The 19,315-nt window shown below is 48.2% G+C and overlaps 1 protein-coding gene across 1 annotated transcript in view; it reads right to left on the bottom strand.

The window, feature by feature from the left end:
- LOC146404283 (uncharacterized) overlaps nucleotides 1-19,315 on the bottom strand; it is a 462,942-nt gene that overhangs the window by 310,581 nt on the left and 133,046 nt on the right. Inside the window, exon 5 of the mRNA XM_085024160.1 lies at nucleotides 7,742-7,864. The gene's annotated coding sequence lies outside the window, so the exon portion shown is untranslated. The remainder of the gene's footprint in view (nucleotides 1-7,741; nucleotides 7,865-19,315) is intronic.

Genomic DNA, 19,315 nt, shown 5'->3' with positions numbered 1-19,315 from the left:
GTGAAATTACAGCCAAAGCCATTGCTAATGCAGTGCACAAATGTATTTTTGAGCATATTGCTCAAGTGCTTAAAGTGTGATTTTAGAAAAATCTATCTAAAACATTTTGTAACTGGCCAGCTTTTATGACAATTTAAATTTTTCCATATGGCTAACAGCTGACAGTATTATGCCAGCTTTAGTACTCCTCTCCTTTTTTATATAAATACGAACTTCAAAAACAGATTTAAATTATTGAGAAGAGAATCACGAATTTTTATAGAGTTGAAGTTGACCTAGAGCTTCATATGACTTAACCTTTATATCTTTTTTATCATTTTTCTCCATAGACCGCATGGACTTATAACTCCATGAAAATCTTGAAAAAGTAGATTTCCAGTCTCTTTAAAACTATAATTCTTCCGTAACAAATGTTGTGCTAATAGCCTAGCTCAAGCTGAGCATTCGACTACTGAAGGCGATCCAGACTTTGATTTCAAAGATCTGTATTTGAGTCCTAACCCCTCACTTCTAACTTGTTTTGACGTAAGCATAAAAATATTTGTATCACAGGGACAGTTTAAGAGGATCAAATAAATTCGGCACGCATTTTGTCAGTGGTCAAACCACCACACCAGTGTCTCCCAAATCCTGTTCACCATCTGCCAGCCGCGCCCGGCATGGACGGGATTCTGTACCCACAGAAGCTGGGATGCCAACTGCCCATTGGAGAGTCACTGGCACATGGACGCACTCGTCCTGTGATTCTCAAGACAGCGAGGAGGTTGGTGGAGAGGCGCGGCAACATCTCGGGCTCGTCGCGAGGATCTCATCAGACCCAGCATCGAATCTCATCCTCCCACCCACGGGCCCAGATCTGGACTCGCCCTTGAGGCCAGGGTACAGTTCTGGGTGAGGAAAATAAACCTGTTTTGTTTTCACTGAGGTGTAGTTTATTTATAATACGATGTTGGTTTCAAGAATATAACATAGTGATTCTATACATTTATAGGTTATATTCCATTTAAAGTTATTACAAGAGAGCGGCTCTAATTCCCTGTACACTCCACTCCTGTGCTCATCTACTTTGTGTGTCTCTTCACCCCACAGACCCATCTCCCCCTCCCCACTTCCCTCTCCCCTCACCAACCACCAGCTGGTTCTCTGTATCTGCGAGTCTGTTTATACATTCGTGGTTTTTTTAACCTGTCTTTTAAAGGAATCTCAGAGACTCTGCAATATGGGCATGCCAGAGTGTTGACCCTTCTCTGTTAAAGGTAAGAATCTCTGCAGTAATACACGGGTTTAACTTTTCAATCTTGTTCTTTCACGTACTATCCTGAGGAACACCTATTAGCATCCCGCCCCGCCAGCGCTCTTCAGAACCGGCCTTAGAAAGCCCCGCGCCCTGCAATCTAAGGGAGCATTGTGGCCACTATTATCCAGCACACTGGCTTCAGAAAACCACCTTGGTCCAGAGGGTACGAGCACTCGGAGATGCCACCCTGAGGGCGTGGGCCCGCAAAGATGCCGCCCTTGCAGGGGACTCTGAACGGTCTAGGCGAGGATTTCAAAGGTGGCCCATTCGGATCTATACTGAAACTGGACAGGTGTGCAATCAAAATGCTCAACCAAAGAAACACGTAGAAGAAGGAAGAGCTTTCTTAAACACAGACACATCCTCAAACATGAGACGCGAGATTAGTAGATACCCTAAGCCCTAGGCAAGTCTGCTTGTCAAGACTGCATCATCAAAAAGAAAATTAAATCCCAAGGCCTAAGAGTGCCATGTATTCTTTCTATCATGCATTCACTCACCGAGCATTTACGGCACATCGACTAGGTAACACTTCAGGGACGTGTGTACTGGTTACTTTTTCCGCATAGAACTTCCGGCAGCGATCTTGTTCAACCATAGATCACGTTCAACCCGAGATCACGTTCAACCCGAGATCACGTTCGACCCGAGATCACGTTCGACCCGAGATCACGTTCAACCCGAGATCACGTTCGACCCGAGATCACGTTCAACGGTCGAATGTGATCCGTCTGGACCGCCGGGCAGCATTGGAAGCTGCAACCTGTGTCCACACTGTTCTTTCTGCCCACATCCTTCATCTTCACAACCTGAGGCTTCCAGGACAAACACCAGCAGTACTCACTCTGACCTGGAGGGATGACACAGTCCCCCAAACGACAGACTGGACGGTCAGACGAGAGCTCATAACAAAACTGGATAATAATTTAATATGATTTACTCAAGATTTTTGGTTTTGTTCTTCAACAAGAAGCACAGGCATTTTTTTATTTTAAAAACTAAGTGGGAGTTCCCGTCGTGGCGCAGTGGTTAACGAATCCGACTAGGAACCATGAGGTGGCGGGTTCGATCCCTGCCCTTGCTCAGTGGGTTAAGGATCCAACGTTGCCGTGAGCTGTGGTGTGGGTGGAAGACGCAGCTCGGATCCCGCGTTGCTGTGGCTCTGGCGTAGGCCGGTGGCTACAGCTCCGATTCGACCCCTAGCCTGGGAACCTCCATATGCCAAGGGAGCAGCTCAAGAAAAGACAAAAAGACAAAAAAAAAAAAAAAAACTAAGTAAATTTCTTATTTATTGGAACTGTAGGTCTTTTTCGTTTAAAAAGTCATTAAAATGCATTAATTTGTATAAATGTGATCAACACAGATTACGCTCCATTGCACGGGATTAACAACGGGGGTAAAAAAGATAAGACACTCAGAAACCTGCCCATGAAACAGTGAGTGTTTCCAGCTGATCAAGCCTCCGATGTGCCCCGTAACGTTAGAGGCACGAAAGCAACCTGCTCATCAAGGCTGCCCCTTATGACGTATTTGGCATGGATTTCTCTGGATTTATACCGGTTGGGATTAGCTCATTTTCCTAAATCTGTAGGTTTTCCTTTTGCCTAGCATGAGAAAGTCCCAGCCATGGTTTCTTTGAATAATGTTTTTCAACCCCACACTTTTCCTGGACTCTTCCTGGGACTTGGTTTATGTGACTGTCAGATCTGAGACGGCCCCTGAGACTCTCTTCACGCTTCTAACCTGTCCTCTCTCTGCTTTTTCAGATTGGGTGACGGCTCTTACTCTGTTTGCAAGTTCATATTCTTTCCTCGGTCCTGGGTTCCTCCAGTGAGCCTAAACCTAGTAAGTGTTTAAATTTTGGTTATTGTATTTGTCCACTCTAACTTGTCCGTGTGATTCTTCTTCATATCTCCTATGTCTTTGCTGATACTTCTCATTTTTTTCAATTGTTTCAAGTGTGTTCATAATTGCTTCTTGAGCAGTTTTTATGAAGGCTGCTTTAAAACTCCCGTCAGATCATTCTGACGTCTGTGTCCTATCTTGGTGCTGTCTTCTGTTCATTGTATTTTCTCCTTCAAGCTGGGGTGTTCATGGCTCCTGATATGACTCACGATTTTTAGTGTATTCTGGACATGGTGGGTGTTCCGTTCCGAGAATTTTGGATCTAATTAGAGTCTTCTGCTTTAGTAGCTTCCTCTGACAGACCAGCGGGGAAAGGAGCTCTGCCCTTTCTTCCAGCCCGGGGGGAAGTTTGGACCCCCCACAAGGCCTCCCTGACATCACCCCAGCTGGGAGAAGACAAGGTGCTTTATCACCGCCCCACACGTGGAATCCACTAAACCACAGACCAGGGAGGGTGGCTCATGACCTCGGGGCAGGGGTGGGTGGCATCAGCATCTCTGGCCCAACCCTAGTGAGGAGAGAGGTAACTTACTGCCTCCCTGGGAGAGCGGAGGTCCTGGCTCCCCCTTGGCCTTAGCTGGCAAGGGTGGGAGGAAGGCCAGCATTTTTCCCCATGGTGTCTGGCTAGAGTAGGGGTTATTTCCAAAATATTACCTGTCTTGCTAGGCTAACCCCTCCTGAGATTTTTGCTAGAGAAATCGGCTTTTTTTTTTTTTTTTTTTTTTTTTGCTTTTTAGGGCTGTACCTGTGGCATAGGGAAGTTCCCAGGCTAGAGATCAAATTGGAGCTGCAGCTGCCAGCCTACACCACAGCTACAGTAAAGTCAGATCTGAGCCACATCTGCAACCTATGCCACAGCTCACGGCAATGCCAGATCCTTAACCCACTGAGCGAGGCCAGGGATTGAACCCACATCTTCATGGTTGCTAGTCGGGTTCTTAACCTGCTTAGCCACAGCCGGAACTCCCAGGATCAGACTTTTATTGGTGCTTTTGTTGGTTTGTAAAGTTAACATATCTAGGTTCCTGGCTTTGCCAGCACCAGGCTGAGATATCTGTGGCAAAAATACAACCCAGGAGCTCCTCGCCACGCTGTTCCTCCGGCCCCAAGATTCCTAACTGGGCTGCCTTCTTCTGCCCATCGTTCAGAATTTTCCTGCATTTGTTTTATATGTAATCTCCAGAGTTTTAACAGTATTTAGTAGGAGAGAGAGGGAGAAGTGCAGGTATCCTATCTTTCCCAGAACCAGAAATCAATATACATATATGTTGATATAGATATACACAGATCTATCGACTGCACCCACAGAAGGTGGACGTTCCCGGGCCAGGGGTTCGAACCCACACCACTGCAGCAAACCCACCCTCTACAGTGACAACGCCAGATCCTTAACCCGCTGTGCCACAAGAGAACTCCAGAAATCAGTATTTTTCATTCTAACATTCTGTATGTTACACGTATGTTTTCTCCAAGAACCTTTGTAGCCTGATTTCACTGTAACTACATTCATTCGGAGGCTCACTTAGGCATGTTTTTCGTAACCACTGTATCTTTGCATATTTCTGAGAAACTTCCATTGCACCATTAAAATTTTCTTAATCTGCAGTGCACATCCAACTGCATTCTTGATGAAAACCTTTGTTTCTTGGAAGGTACAACATCCGCAGCCACAAAACTCAGTTTGAATGAAAGCACGAAGACAGCAGGCGCTCATTCCACGGGGGCAAAGGGTGAGACTCTGCTCATCACCCTTCACAGGCTTCTTCCAAATGCACACGACCAGCGCCTGAGTCTGCTCTTAATTTCAGCCTCACCTGAACAGATGTTCCCAGCTGATTTTCTTCTACTTGCGCGCGGATCGTCTCATTTGTTCTGATTAGCATTTGTGTTTTTATTGAGCATGATCTTCTATTTGCTCATTTTCACTCCCCATTCTTGTTTGAGCATCTCCATCATCTTTCACACAGTTTGCGTCTGATGTCTGAAAAAGCCAGTAATACCCACAAACTGCTGGGGCTCAGATGCTCCCCTTTTCAGTCCATCTCCTGAAGATGTTTTCCTGGCAGGCAGTAAAACAACTTGGGAGAAATAATGTCCCATGTACTTCTTAATTTGCTTTTTAAATTTTGTCTCGTCTTGGGAACGCGTAGGAGAGAAGCACGTCATTGTCTGGAGCCCGGCTCACGAACTAAACATAACCTTTGACAACACCCCGGTTGTCAGTGATGCAAAGGCTCGTTTGGACAGTTTACTCAACATGTAAAACCTGCCCGGGGTCGCATGCCGTGCTAACCATTGTTATTTTCACATCTGCACTCTTTTGAAACAAAGGACTGGAAAATCCAAGTGATCTTGTCCTGACGGGCCTGCTGGTGAGCACCCGGCTTTCCTGCAACTTAACAGACAGGTAGCGAAGTCACACAAGTAAGACTGATTCTCAGCTGACAGCAACCCTCTGCCTCACCCCTCCTTTTATTTTCTGCAGTCAACTTAGAAAGGAGTGTGTGTGTGTGTGTCTTTTTAGGGCCACACCTGTGGCATAGGGAGGCTCCCAGGCTAGGGGTCAAATCAGAGCTGCAGCAACGCCAGATCCGAGCCGCCTCTGTGACCTACACCACAGCTCAGGGCAACGCCAGATCCTTAACCTGCTGAGCGAGGCCAGAGATCGAACCTGCATCCTCATGGATGCTAGTCAGACTCGTTTCCGCTGCACCACAACAGGACCTCCTAAGAAAGGATTTTTTTTATGTAAAGAAAATAGGGTTAAAAAACTGTGGAAATATCAGGCCTGCTACTGCGTTTTTCCTCTTCTTGGCATGTAGAGAATTGCTCCTGAAATCCTCTCGGCTCCTGTGACGTCATTACAGAAAAGCCGTCTTGCAAATCCTTCCCACTCGTCTCCTTCACTGCCTGCTCTGTCGTTGACACAATTCTTTTCAAAATCATTTACAATTTGTTTTGTATGACCCCCACGACATTTATTTCAGGTGTCAAGTTCAGCAAAAGATACCAATTATTTCTGTTTAATTCACGCATCAAATGCTAAGGGCTACAGCAGGAATGCGGAGGTCACATCGCTTCGCAGCTCACAGTAAGGAGGACGGTTGGTTGCCAGACCGATGAGCTAGCTCAGAAGGGCATGGTCAGCAGCAGGAGAGGGAGCGGCGGCATCGAACGCAGAGGCCTTGGACCGAGGCCAGAGATGAACCACATGACAAACAGTTGATGTGATTCGCCGTCATGTTTTCTTCTATTTCAGAAAGGGGGTGTTTTCCATTATTTGCTTAAAACTGCTTTAAATTGTTACCTTAGACGGGTAAAAGTGATTCTCTGGATAAATGTGACTCTTCAACCTCAGTTGTCATCTACTGGGCATATACCGTTACAGACAAGGCAGGAGAAAATCTGAAATCCAGGTAGAAACCAGGTTCCAGTTTTCTCCCTTTACTGCACACCGTAAAGTTTTAATGCAATGCAAATGTTTCCCCAAATTAGTTCTCTCCGTTGAAATTTTACTTGAAGAATTTCTCATCACAAATGGAGTTTGCAGGACTCTGCATCTGTCTGTTGGACCACAGACTCCTCTTTCTCCACCTTTGCCTCTACTCGTACAAGAGTATATTCAAAACCACAGGGCTCCATCTCTGCTTCCATTTCATTCAGTCCATCCAACATAAGGAAAAAACAATTGTTGGATAAAACTATAGTGCCACTCTCATATTAACTTCTATTCTTACTGTGTTTATAGCTCTAGATGTAAAACGAGCCAAACTGGTGTCTTGGATGTAGTGCCGCTCAACCTCAAAGAAGAGAGCATTCCAAACTGGTACTGAATGGCATCCTAAAGTGAACTTTTTTTTGGCCACACGCATGGCATATGGAAGGTCCTAGGCCAGGGACTGAATCTGAGCCACAGCTGCTACCTACACCACAGCTGCGGCAATGCCAGATCCTTAACCCGCTGTGCCAGTGAGAACTCCTGAAGCATTTTTTTTTTTTTTTGTCTTTTTTGCTATTTCTTGGGCCGCTCCCGTGGCATATGGAGGTTCCCAGGCTAGGGGTCCAATCGGAGCTGTAGCTACTGGCCTACGCCAGAGCCACAGCAACGTGGGATCCGAGCCGCGTCTGCAACCTACACCACAGCTCACGGCAACGCCGGATCCTTAACCCACTGAGCAAGGGCAGGGACCGAACCCGCAACCTCATGGTTCCTAGTCGGATTCGTTAACCACTGCGCCACGACGGGAACTCCAGAAGCATTGTTTTAATTGAATTATTTATAACCCTTCTTTCAATGTTGATTATTATTAATGTATTCTGGCTATTACAAATTTACTCCAAAAAATTTATCTGGGCAGCCTCTTCACTAGTCCTTACAAATAAGAAAAGATTCTCCAAGTGATAACCAGAAAATGTCTACATCCCGGGCATTTGAGGAACGTGTAAAAGAGATGCCATTTAGAATTGCAATAAAGACGGCTCTTGAGCAAAGACCCTCACTAAGGGCAGCTGCAGGACGCTGTTCAAATGGATCCCTACCTGGCTCGAGAGGGCTGGCAGTCACCGCTGCTGCATCGTCCTGTGATCTTCGACTATCGCTAAGAATCCTCCGGCCGCCGTGTGAACCGCACACAGGCACCTGCACCCGGGAGCCTTCCCTTCCTGCAGGATGGGAGAGGAGGGGTTATTCACTGTGGGTGGTTTAATGCATTCACGTTTAATTCTTCATTTACTGTTCAAACACTGGCATGGTGACAGCACCTTGAGGTCCGTACCATTTATGTTTGTGCATTTTCTTCTCCTGGCCACACACCCCCTTTTCTTCATCCATCTGCCTTTATTCCCCCCACCATATCTGTCTAGATCTTGCAAAGAAACAGGACTCGAACGTTTTCCTCTGCAGCATTCCTTCCCCAGAGGCAGTGCCAACAAATCGCAGCCATTGATGGGTCCTGGTGTGCTCGTAGGCTTCCCCGCATCACCACTCAAAACACTCTGAGACAGCAAGCAACTGCAGATCGCGTATCTGGTGCGAATACAGAGCTAACATCCTCCCCTTGGCAAGCCGCGTGCAGGGAGCCTTACTTAGCTCTCATTCCGGGATTATTATAAAAATAAATCTTTTAACATTTGTTTGGGATTAAAAGTGAGGGAATCTAGACTCACATTTTAAAATGCACATCCTGATGAATAATAAATACACTTAGTAAATATACATTAAGGGAGAATTATATTTTCTGCAGCTTGTTGTGTTTCACTGAAAGCATTCTCCACATAACAATGAATTAACAGAACCCAAATATCGGATGAAGGCCGGAGCAGTGCCTAGAATTTGCACCACCTCCTAGAAAGGAAAGAGGCTCAAAAAAAGAGCAGATCAGGACATCAGGACGGGGCTCGTGCGAGTGGAGAGAGGGCTGTGGCCTGCACGACGATCCAGGGCGACAAACGCGCAGGCTGCCCAGGAGGTGCTGGACCGAGTCCTGGGCTCAGAGCAAAACCCAGAGTTCTAACCTCAGCTCGTCCGTCCCCTGAGCTGCAAAGGGGGAACACGGCGCGTGCGAGGCGCGCAAGACCTCCCCGGACAGCTCCAGAGCGGCGCGGCGGCCAGGACTGCAAAGGCGGGGTCCAGGAGCCACCCGAGCAGACGACTGTCAGGCCACAAGCAGACCCGTGAAATGAACACTCTGCCTCCTAGCTCCGCCCCCTCTTCCAGGACCGTGTCCCTAGCCCCGCCCCTCCAAGCCCCCGGGGGACCAGGCCTGCAGAGCCACCTTCCCGCGCGCCCGCCCTCTCACCAGGTCCAAGTTCACCTCTCCCGTACCCCCTTTCTCTGGGTCCCGCTCTCTGCTGCCACCACGTTGGAAGAACACATGAGCTCCGGAAGCAAAGAATCCAGATCAACCCCAGCTCCCCTGCGTGTCAGCTCTGCGACCTGGCAAGTCACTGAACCCGGGCGCTTCGGCCTCCGCGATGTGACCTGAAGACCGCAAGCGTATCGCACGCTGGCGAAGGTAAATAATAAGGATGAAGATCTCTGGCACAGCGCCTGGCTCATAAATAAACACTTCATACATGTAAGTAGTATTGGATCTAAAATGTTAATAACAGATACCAGCTCAAGGTCACTCCTCCCAAAGCAAGGCCCCTGCTTTTACCAGCAGCCTTAACTTACAGGAGAGCACGGCTGTGGGATGTCTCAAGGCGGCGACAAGGCGCTGAGGCGGTCCTTTAGGGCCCAGATCCCTTCCAGCCTCTAGTACAGGGGAGGCCAACCCCCCCAGCAGCCCTACGCGCTGTGGTTCGCACAGTGTGTCCACCCGCCCCTCCGGCCTTGGCAGAACAACAGAAAACGCAGAGGCCTGGACCCGAAGACAGAAGGGGAACCCCGACGCTGTTTACTCTGGGGCCTTGTCAAATGATCTGCTTTTCATCCAGCACTGGGTAAACAGAAATCCTTTTGCAGAAACAAGTAAACACGGTCGGACGCAGTGATTTCGCAAAGCGCTGTTTAACAGTCCATTACCAGCTTTTCCAGACAAGCCATCACCAACCTCCTTCTTTTGTGGAAAAGGCAGTCACTGCTTTGTGCATGGCTTGGGGGTGGGGGGAGGCTGGAGGGACAGGGGAGGTGACACTAAAATTACTTGTCCCTGTTTGAAGCTTTCCAGGTAAGCTGTGCCCAGACTCAAGGACAGCGTGTTAAGACTGACTCCTGTGTCGCCCCTGAAGAGCCCTGGGCATTTTAATGGAATGGCTTTTCAGCACTGGCACGCTGCCTTATTTGCAATTTGGATGATGAAGGGCGATGCGAAATAAGAAGGGCGACTTTTTTAAAAAATACAAACTCTATGTTGGCTAACTCTCCCCTCCCCACCTAAGAAATAAACACAAGGATTTTTTTTTTTTCCCCACTAAAGGGCAGTAAACATTTTTTGGTTATCGTTATTCCAAAGCCAAACTTCAACCGCAAAGCCAGCTGTAGTGGGAGAAGGTCCCCAAAGTAGAAAGCTATTCATGGAAAGAGAAACAAGCAGAAGAACAAACAGAAAAAAAAATCTCCGCATTTTCATCCTACATTTCAAAGCTGCGTTAAAGTCACAGCTGCCCTCATTGCAAGGTATTTCCTAAAAATTCATGACACGGCCATAAAGCAGGAAGTTCAGATGCTTACTTTTTCAGTATTATTTTCCATTTTCAATTCAACTCTATTCACTCATTGAACAGAGGGATATTTTTTTGAAGACAAAAAGGTAATTTCCTATAAATACCTTTCCTGCCCAGGCCCCTGCCGCTGGCTCTCATTTATGGAGCGTTTTAAGCTGGTGGCTGTGCTGCTTCCCTGTGACTCAAGAACAGTTTCCCCCAGAAGGAAATACAACGCTAAACAAGATTTATCTTTTCAAAAATGCAACTAAGAGAAAATGATGCTTACCTAATTATGGGATATAACGGTATCTTAGGGGGAAAAAAAAATCAACTCCTGCTCTTGAGACGAGACAGTCTCAATAAAACCTTCCAGCTCCTCAGTGTAGACGCATGGAAACCCTTTCTCGGGGCCCAGGACTGTGCCAGAGATAATATGCCAAGAGAATCATTATTTTCCCGGGATGGGCTACTCTGATTATCTACCCCATTATGAGTCAAGCCCTTGAAAATCCAAAGGTAACAGCAGTTAAACAGCTGTAAACAGTGGCTAATGAGAACTGGAGGGAATGTGATGAGGTGACAACACTGGAACCAAACCCACTGCAGAGATGAGTCCCTCCCATGAAAACCTCCTCCCGAGTGGCCGCTTGCAAATGCTCCCCTTTCGTCTTGTGGTCCTCTCTCTTCTGGGCATCTCTCCCTTTTTTTGGTCTTCTTTGTCCCAGCCTGAGTCCATCTTTCCCATTCGATTTTCTCTCCGCCACCCTCTCTCCCCATCTTTCTCTGTTTTCCTCTTTTCTCGCATTTCCACGTGTCTTATTTCACCCCCTCCCCACATGAGCACCACTCTTGCTGAGTCAAAACGGAGATGCTTGTGGATTCTCGCACCACAGGCCTAGGTACTGGAACCCAACAGTGAGGCGGGAGAAGATGCGGTCCAGAGTATGTGATCCTTGGCCTCAAAAAAAAGAAAAAAAATGCCCCATCTCTAAGGGGCTCTTCAAACTAGGTCCCTTCTCTCCCATGTGCCTTGTTTCCCAGCTTTTTGTGTTTTTTTTAACATGTGCTCGTTATTAACGTCTGGCGTACCTAACGCTTGCCAGGAAGTGGAAGCAAACAGAGTGGCGGAAGGCCGGTAAGGAAAAAGGAGGCAGCGTTTTCTACTTTTTCCTCCTAAATGTGTTCCTTTTCTTTGTGAGAAACCAGGGCAGAAAGAAACAAAAGGCCGGAAACGACCCCTACACACACACAGACAGACACACACACACACAGCCCCTGCCTCACTGCAGTTGGCACCTTGAGAGGCGGCCTTTCCTCCCCAAGAAACCTGGGGGGCGAGGGTGTTGCTGGCGGCGGGGGCAGGGAAGGCTGTGGAGCCCAAAGGCCCGTCTGCCCTCCCGCGGGCCGGACAGATGTGCAGGGAGCGGGGCGGGCTGCACCTGCCGCGCAGGACCCGGCCTGCCCTGCCAGGTGGACGCTCTGATCGCGGACGTGGGCTCTGGGCAGGGCCACGCCGGCTCCGGCCGCACACGGCGGACGCCCGGGCGGGGGGCCGACGCCGCGACTCGGGCTCTTTCCTCTCTGGGCCGCGGCCGCCTTCTCCGCCTGGCCACGCTCCGGCTGGCTCCGCACCGCGCCGTTAAGGGTCCCTCCTCTTCGACCGATCCGGTCCTTCGCTCTCTTGCCTCCGGGCCCCGAGACCCTCCAGCCCCAAGGACACCGAGGACACGCCATCTGCTGCTCCTGTCCTCCCCTCACGGCCCGGCCGCTCGGGGAGCAGGCGACGCCCTGTCCATCTTCGCAGCCGCGGAGCCTCCCGGTGGCCGCTTGGACCAGGGCTTCGTAAGTGGTGGTCGCCGCGAGTTCGGCTCAACAGCCAAATGCGGGAGCGCGGGCTGCGTGCGGCACACCCGGCTCTTCCCCGCAGAAGAGACGGCAGAGCGCCCAGAGGACCACGGAAAGGAAGGAGACTCGGAAAAGGCAAAACCTCGCTGCCGGGCCTGCAGAGAGCGGGCAGGGCAAGAGAAACGGTGTTTCAAGAGGATCCTTCCAGCGATGCAAGGGCAAGAGAAGCCACGGGTTGGATGCTGGTTGTAAGGTGCATAACGCTGGCAGAAAACGGGCCCTGGTCCAGCCTGGCAAGCCACGGGCTGCCTGCCCTCGAGAAGGCTCGAGAAGGCTTCCCTCCCAGGTGTTTCTAGAAAATCACCTACCAGCCGGGGTTCCGAAACCTGGGGTAAAGCCCCATCGCCTGCCTTCACTCACCAAGCTGGTTTCCACGTCCGCGCCGCCAGGCTGCACGTGGTCCAGTTCCTTCCCCGGACCTTGGAAGCAGCAGCTCTGACGCGAGCCCAGCGCAGAGTCAGCGTGTCTCGTGGAGTCGAGCTGGTTAAGACCGGATCGGACCCGCAACCCTTCCAGGAGGCCTGCGCGGGTGCCCGCCAGGTGACCTTTGGACGTCAGTGACCCCAAACCTCCACCCCCAGGGCAGGCCCGCCTCCTGGTCACGCCGGCGCCGAAGGAGGATTTCCGCACCTTCTTCCCCAAGCAGCCTGCGGGTGCTCCCCCGCCTCAGGACGCCTGCTCCTTCCTTCGCTGCCCCGTAAACACCCAGGCCCTCTGCTGGGGCAGGTCCCTGGTTCTCTCGCCGCTGTCCCGCTGGCTTGCGAGCAACCCCGCTCTCTGGTCCAAACTTCAGCGCCTGGCCTTTCCGGCTTGCTGGGCGTTGGGCAAAACGAACCAGGTTAGGTAACAGATGCAATTCACTGGCTGTCTGAACGGTCTACAATCTTCCCTCCTCAGACAGAAATGGAGTTTTCCTTCGCCGGTAATTTTTTTCCCCAGCTTTATTGAGGTGTAATGAACAAATATTGTAGGCTATTTAAAGTACACTTTGTGGTGATTTGATACGTTTGCTTTGTGAAAAGCGCCCCGCCGTCTAGACCGTGATGCGTCCATCACCTCACACTGATAGTTGGGGGAGGGCACTGAGAACAGTGAAGTTCTGCCTGGTAGCAAATTCCGATTCCGTAACACAGTGTTGTCTATGAGAGTCACCACATTTACACCACATCCCCAGACCGCATTCATTTTCTAGCTGAAAGTTTGTACCATTTTACCAGCGTCTCCCTATTTCCCCCACTCTGTTTTCCGCTCTCCGTCTCTCTGTGTTTCTCTGCGTTTGACGTTTTTAGATCCTACGCGTAAGTGACCAGGCTGCACTTGTTTTTCTCCATCTGGCTTACTTCACTTAGCATCACGCCTTCAAGATGCATTCCTGTCACTGGAAAAGGGTAGATGCCTTCATTTTTTAAGCCCGAAAGAATATTCATATATATACATAAAATCACACGTGTATATATATAAATTCACATACATCTATACATACATACATAAAATCACATCTTTATTCCTTCATCTGTTGATGGGTGCTGAGGCTGTTTCCGTATCTTGGCTATGGTGAATGATCTTAGCTGATGTTTTAATGCAGCTTAAGCTAACAGGTGTAGGGAAAGTTCCCACCTTTTCTACCCTTCACTGAACTTTAAGCAGATCCTTAATAAAGCTCTTTGAAGTGAATCAACCATAGATAACAAATACAATCTGTGCTATGAAGTGACATCCCTTTGTCTTATGGCTTTTGTTTGGATTCCCACTACTTTAAGATATTCTCAAAAATTTTTTTCAACACATAGTGATAAAAATCACTTAAAATTATGTAATCCTGCCTGAGATTTTTTTAGGCAGCATTACATAATTTTAATGTAGCTCCCGGGCCAGGGATCGAACCCAAGCCACCACAGTGACCACAGCCGCCACAGTGACAACCTGGGATTCCCCATTCAATGTACCCCAAGAGAACTTCCAAGATTTTTTTAACTTGGAAGAAAATGTCATTGATTTTTATATAGATGTTTTTGTGTGTGCTGTGTTTTTGGTTAAGGCTATGCTATTGCGTATGCTTGGTTTTCTAGCACAGAGATTGAAAACCCAATTTTATAGATCTGCAAAATAAAATGGATTTAGTAAGGTAATTTATTTAGCAGGGAGGAAAATGTGGTATTTTGGTTAACTCGATGCTTTAATTAAATGAACTATCCCTGTTCACCTTAAGAAACAGAATGAGTCTCAAAACTTGATGCAATATTCGAACAAGACTTAATAAGATTTTATCTGTCTTGATTTCATTGGGGTGTTGCGTTCTTAGAAAATCATCATTACAAACATTACAAATCATCATTACAAATTCTCATTACACATGTGACCAGGGTGGAAGTTGTAAAATTCTAGCCATTATCTGGGAACAGAAGGTGCACAGATTTTAACGGCGCGAGGGCTGGCACTGTTGGAAGAGCCCTCCCCTGGGTCCGAGGCAAAGCCGTGAGTGGTGCATTTCGTGGACCTCCTTCCCACTCTCGTGAACGTCTCCATTCTTCCCTTCTGCCCTCCTCCCATTTCCTGCCCCCTGTGCACCCCCAAACTCCTCTAGGTTGCTTGATGTTAAAGCTAATCACGGCTGAAGCAGTAACTGAGATACTAGCTACTAAGGGTGAAGATGCAATGACCACGATCCAGGAATAGTTGTCCTCTCACGGCAGCTGCTTGAATAGGTAACCTCCCCAGACGGAACAGAGAAGTGACCAGTGCTTAACTCAGTAACACGAAGGGCACTTTCCTGGTCTGACCCCAGCTGTGTAGTTCAGTCTTCCAGCGCTCCCTGGCACAAACCCATGGCCAGCTTTCCTTCTGTGCCATGCCGCCCTGGCATCTACATGCTTCTCCTTCTGCCTGGTGAACCCTCCCTTGCACCTGCCCCCAGACTGCCTTCACCTCCATGACTTTGCCCTTGGAGGCAGGGCTCACGTGAACACTGCACGGAGAAGCTGTCCAGGCCTCGGGTCTGCTTTACCTGCGCCCCCTGCATGCCCCTCCTCCACTACTCACGCTCGAGGCACTTTGGAACACTTACTATTTCATACAATTATTGGTTCCTTTCTGTTTTCCCCACCAGCTAGACTGTAACCTCCTTACAGCCTTATCAGTCTTCATATTCTCAACGTCTAGCAAATTGCTCAGGACTCACAGCTCATCACAGTTGAATAAATGAAAGATTGCAAGGAAATGAAGGAGGTTTGGGATACCAGTGTTTTGCGGGGGTGGTGAAAATTTTTAACTGCTGGAAATACTCTTTTAAAATATTGTCAGCCTCCACTGTAAAACATAGGACTTACTATGCACAGAGCCTATACCACTATAAAGTTTCCTGGAGGTTTTTTTGTTTAAAAATCCCTAATACCAGCTTATTACCTTTTCATTTGTTTCCTTCTTACTAAAGAAGAGCACGAAGCAATTCTGTTATTTAGGCTTCCCAACTGTCTAAGTTCCAGATAAATAGCCTTACCGGGTTTGTGTGTGCTTTTATGCACTTTAATCAATATATTTCCCAGTTTGAACAAGACAATAAATTAATTCCTGTCTTTTTAAAACTAGTTTCCACTTCCTCAAAGATGTCACTGCACATCTTGAAAGCAGCCTCGAAAAGTGGGAAAAAAAAAAAAAAAAAAAAAACAGGTTCCTTGGGGAAGTTAGTACACCTGCAAGTTTCAGTGCCAGCTCAGCCTCTGGCTGACTCTGTGGCCCCGGGAAAATGACATACCATTTATGGACTTCAGTTTCCTCACCTACGAAACACAGAAGTTGAGCAGTTGATTTTTTAAGCACCCTGTCCGTTTTTAAATTCTATTATTACACCAATCTTTAATTCTAACATAGAGCAGATAGGCCCTGAGACGTACTAGAATGACAATACTGCACCGTCACACAAAGATAATCCCCATCACATGCAGTTGATTTTAAAATTCACGACAACGTCAGATTTGCCCGCACTGCACCAGGTCTGAGAGGCCAAGAGGAATGGAGGTGTTCAGCGGGGAAGGAGCAGGAAGCAGGGGGGGGACCCAGGCGCTCTGTGAGACCCTGCACAGCCTAAGTGTATTTTCTCACACTGATGGAGTTTAAATTTGCGGCTGTGAATACACCACACTGAACAGCCTGCAGTTCGTTGGAACAAACATCGTCTCTTCTAAGGTCACTCCTGAAGGAACTGCCGTAATAACGTTTGGCGTATGCAGACAGAGTGCTCCGCAGACTGGAGCGTGGAAAATGATGCTCTGTGTGTTCCAGAAAAGGTGCTCCATGACTCAGGTGAGGGGGAAAAAAAAGTCAGGCGCATATTTGACAGTGGCAGCAAACCCCAACAGTACAGCCCTACAATCAATATGAACGCCCTCATTAAAATCCCCACGTAGCCGTGAGTTTGATTTTCAGGAGGTCTGGACAAGAATAATGGATTTGGTGGCCTGGAGGAACATTAGAGGTTTTAATAAAAGGAACTTAAAATTACCAGTATTGGCCCTGGTGCCAAAGAAGCCCTGGCTGCGTGTCTGCAACAACACGGGATGAACCCAGCTCCTTTTGCCTCTCGGATTGTGGCTATGCCGTTTAAAATGCCATTTTCTATACAGCCTGATCATTTCGCCTCAAAAATACACTCATAAAAATGGCTTTAAAATTCCTGATCAATGTTTTCATTCACATGGATATTAAACTGAATTTCCTAAAGCCTGAAAAGCTAATTATGCATTCAATTAGAGTTTCTTAATAAAGATTAAAACTCTGAAGTCTATTACAAGCCCATATTTAATTCAACTGCCATTTTATCCATGCCATGGAAGCGTACGTGGTAACAATGAATATAAATTATAATACATGCCATAGAAAGAATGCTATTTGTCCAAGTGCGTTGCTATAAAGAATTAAATTTTGCTATCAGCTCCACGATCTAGTTAAAATTGGTATTCTTTATTTGGTCTTTCAATGTAGTCCAATTTCCTACTTTGAAAAACAAATTCTAGGGAATAAAGAAAAGAGATTAATTTATCATTAAGACTCTGCTTAATTGAAGTCAATTCCGAACAAACTTGAATTCAATTTCTGCTCATTAAATTGAATGTGCTCTGCGTTCCTCCCCGCATTGCTTTGAGCAAGCAGCTGAGAACGAGGGACTAACATCAAAATTATTAAATTGAGGAGATTTTATTTGGTCTTCACATGCCAGAGCCGCTTTGATGAGGAGCTGTTTTGGCACTGAAAGGAAAGAAGAGCAGCTGGAGGAAAAATCAAATGAAACTAAGCCTTGGAAAATTGAAGAAAACGCAAGCTTAATAATATTTAATAATTAAATTTCCACAAACAATAGCGGCAAATGAAGTAATCTGCAAAGTCTGAGAACTCATTTGCATAATTGATGCCGGTCCCCTGTAAATGAATAATGAAGATAATAAAAGATGTTGCTAAAAATGGGCACAATAACAGCAAATTTCATCAAGCCGCGCGCTCTGATTAATCTGCTCTTGCAAATCAGCAGCGAGAGGGGAGCGCGTGATTAAGCGCGCGGAGGCCGGCAGCAGGCGCCGCGCTGCCCTTTCTCCGCGTGGCTCCGGGCGCGGCCCGCCCGCCGCCCGCTCCCCGCCCGCCGCCCGCTCCCCGCCCGCCGCGGCTGCCGCCGGGGCCGCCCCGGGCGCCGCGCACCGGAGCGCGCCCCCGCCGCCCGCACCGCAGCCCGGGGCCGCGCCGCCGCCGCCTTTTGTCGCGGCCGCGTGCGGGGCGGTGGCCGCCCGGGCCCAGGTGCCCTCGCGGGTCCGCCCGGGGCCTTCCCGCCTGCGCCTCGGGGGGCGACGGGCCCGGCTTCCCTCCCGAGGCTCCACACCCTGGGAAGCAATTGGAAACAGTCAGCGAGCCGGGCGGGGACGGGTCTGGGCGACCCAAGGCCGGGGGCTGCGCGCCGGGGTCCGGGGGTCTGGGAACCGCGGCTCGCGGAGGGAGGGGAGAGGGGCCCGGCCGGCCCCCGAGGGCGGCGGCTCCCGGAAAAGCCGGGGCGGCGCGGTTCGGTGCGCGGCCCCTTCCTCCTTTGCGCCCCATCACGCGCGGAACGAAGGAGCCTTGAAGGGGATGAGTTTATTATCCACTTTTAAACGATGATTCAGAAAACATCAGGAGGCAATTTAAAAAAAAAAAAAAAAAGCATCCCTTCCCACCAATTCCCTTCCCTTGAAGAGAAAAAAGAAAGAGAAACCCACAAAGGTAAGCCGGGCATTTTCAGACTTTGTGGCTTTGCTTTCTGCATCTGTTTCTTGAAGAATCAAAATAACATTTTCCAGTTTGCGACCTGCATTTCCGAGTATTTTTCTCCGGACCCACCCAAGTGGCAAATACAATCTTTGAGCTATTGATGCTCAAATACACGTTGTGTGGGAGTTTGTGAAAGCAACTTCGCTGAGTTCAAACCCTAGACGGTGAAACTGAAAATACTTCGAAAATCACACAACCTCTTCCAACTGCGTACTTTTCCAGCTCTCTAGGATAAAGTTGTCTCAGGAAAATAAAAAACTGTTGATAAACCACGGTTCCAGCCGGTTTCGTATTTTACAGCCCTCGGTTTGCAATCGATCATAGCTTGGGCCTAAGAGAACTGACTCCGGCTTTTCATTTGTTTATACTGTGTGCACTGTTTTATGCCTCAAATGTACCATGTCAGCTCTGTAAAATAATGCATTGTTTTTGTTCGCATCCTGGATCCACTTCTGCAATGGTTTTTGTTTAAAATAAAGGCCGCGATTATTTTCCATTATTACAGAATGGAAATTTCAAACCTAGACATCGAACATCCTAAAAAATCTGGTACTGAGTTGGGAAAAGCAGAGAGCAGCTCATGTTTAGTTCATTTGTGCAGTGCAATTGATTCCATTTAACTTGACCAGTTTTAGTCCAATCTAAGAAACCATGTGCTGCTTCTGCTTCAGAAAAGCCAGGATGCTGCCCTGAGCTCCAAATCCCATCTTTCAGAGCCGGGTCATCCGGTGAACCTGGGAGTGCTGTGTTTTTGCTGAGAGAATAGCTCATCCA

This window comes from Sus scrofa, chromosome 4, assembly GCF_054392235.1.
Source record: "Sus scrofa isolate SSC_HxYL_T2T_F1_AM1 chromosome 4, Sscrofa_HxYL_maternal_Yorkshire_Landrace_v2.0, whole genome shotgun sequence".
Lineage (NCBI taxonomy): Eukaryota > Metazoa > Chordata > Mammalia > Artiodactyla > Suidae > Sus > Sus scrofa.
The sequence above is the reverse complement of the archived record's forward strand: the minus strand, read 5'-3'. Positions and strand labels throughout refer to the sequence as shown.